Here is a 1,717-nt window from a genome sequence, read left to right as displayed (position 1 = left end):
TTCCAAGCACTTAGTACAGTGCTCTGCACATAGTAAGTGTTCAAAAAATACTATTGAATGAATGCTTCTCTCATGATAGGTCCTCAACAGGTCCTCAAAAAAACCTTTTTTTTTTGTCTGCAATATGGGTGGTTCTGGGTAATCCCTCACCCTGCCTGATTTTGTCCTTGTTCCTGACACTATAATCATGAGAAATTGCCAAGTGTTGATGTTGCTGTTCTTGATCTGCTGCAAGGAATGATTGAATCCCTGAATGATTTCCTCCAAAGCAGTCATAGTGATGTCCTCTTGTTCTCACAGTTTTAGAGGCTGCCTGGCAAATAGTGTCTTGAGGAAATATGCATTGACTAGCATATTAATCTCCCTCTCAGGGTCGCATCTGGAGAGTTTCCAGTACTCTACCAGTCTCGACTATGGGAGGGAGAGTCAAGCAGAGGCCTACCCATTCCATTCCTAGCTTGGGCAGTGGCTAGCGAGTGGAAGGCAATCTGCTACAAGTCAAAACTCACCTATGCTGGGCAGCAGCGGCACGGGAGAGGATTCGAGCATGGAGACTCGAGTTTACTACGTGGAAGGAGGCAATGGTAAAACATTACGGATTTTTACCAAGAAAACTCTCTGGTTCCACTACCAGAAAGATTGAGGATGGAGAGCGGCGCATTTTGGGAGAGATATGTCTGTGGTGTTGCTATGGGTTGGAAATGACTCAACGGCATAAGACTAGCCTATTAATATTTGTAGCCATACCCCCTTATTCCAATAGAGCTAATAATAACAATAATAATGGTGTTTGTTAAAGGTTTACTCTGCACCAAGCACTTTACTAAGCACTGGGCTAGAAAAAAGATGAGCAGGTTGGATAGATCCCTGCTTCACCTGGGGCTCCCAGACTAAGAGGTAAGTGAATGGATATTTGATACACAATTTACCAATGAGGAAACTGAGACCCAGAGAAGTTAAGTGACTGGCCCAAGGTGAATAAACAGTGGAGCTAGGATTAGAACCCAGGTTCTCTGACAAACTCTTCTTCTGGAGGTGGTGATGGGGGGCAAGGGAGGGGACTGAATTCATCAGATCAACATGCAAAATGCTGAGACGAAGGAAGAATTTATACAACACAAACTCACACTAAATAATCACAATCTTGTTCCCACACCAGTCCAGTAGCACCTTGACAGTATTCTTTAAAGGGTCCTTGAGAAGCAGCATTGTCTAGTGGTTAGAGCATGGGCCTGAGAGTCAGAAGGATCTGGATTCTAATGCGGGCTCCGCCACTTGGCGGCTGTGAGACCTTGGACAAGTCACTTCACTTCTCTGTGCCTCGGTGATCTCATCTATGAAATGAGGATTAATGCTGTGAGCCCCATGTGGGACATGGACTGTGTCTAACTTGATTAGCTTGCATCTACCCCAGTGCTTAGAATAGTGCTTGACACATACTAAGTGCTTAACAAAAATCATCATCATCACCTGTGTTGAAGTTGAAAAGTTTCCCCTGTTTGGCCGGAATAAACAACGTGATCTCGGACAAGTCACATCACGTTACTTCTCTGGGCCTCAGTTACCTCATCTGTAAAATGGGGATTAAGACTATAAGTCCGATGTGGAACAGGGACTGTGTCCAAACTGATTAGCTTGTATCTACCCCAGGGTTTAGAACAACGCTTGGCACATGGGAAGTGCTTGACAAATACCATAAATAACAACCAACCAGAAC

General features: G+C 44.4%; 1 non-coding gene across 1 annotated transcript; it reads left to right on the top strand.

Annotated features, from left to right (window-relative positions):
- Positions 1 to 361: 361 nt before the first annotated feature.
- LOC119944921 lies at positions 362 to 499 on the top strand. The gene has a single exon (XR_005456062.1). It is a non-coding gene; the product is annotated as a small nucleolar RNA SNORA7 (small nucleolar RNA).
- The last annotated feature ends 1,218 nt before the right edge of the window (positions 500 to 1,717 follow it).

This window comes from Tachyglossus aculeatus, chromosome 23 (assembly GCF_015852505.1).
Source record: "Tachyglossus aculeatus isolate mTacAcu1 chromosome 23, mTacAcu1.pri, whole genome shotgun sequence".
Lineage (NCBI taxonomy): Eukaryota > Metazoa > Chordata > Mammalia > Monotremata > Tachyglossidae > Tachyglossus > Tachyglossus aculeatus.
Note: the sequence above shows the minus strand (reverse complement) of the source record. Positions and strands in the feature narration are given on the sequence as shown.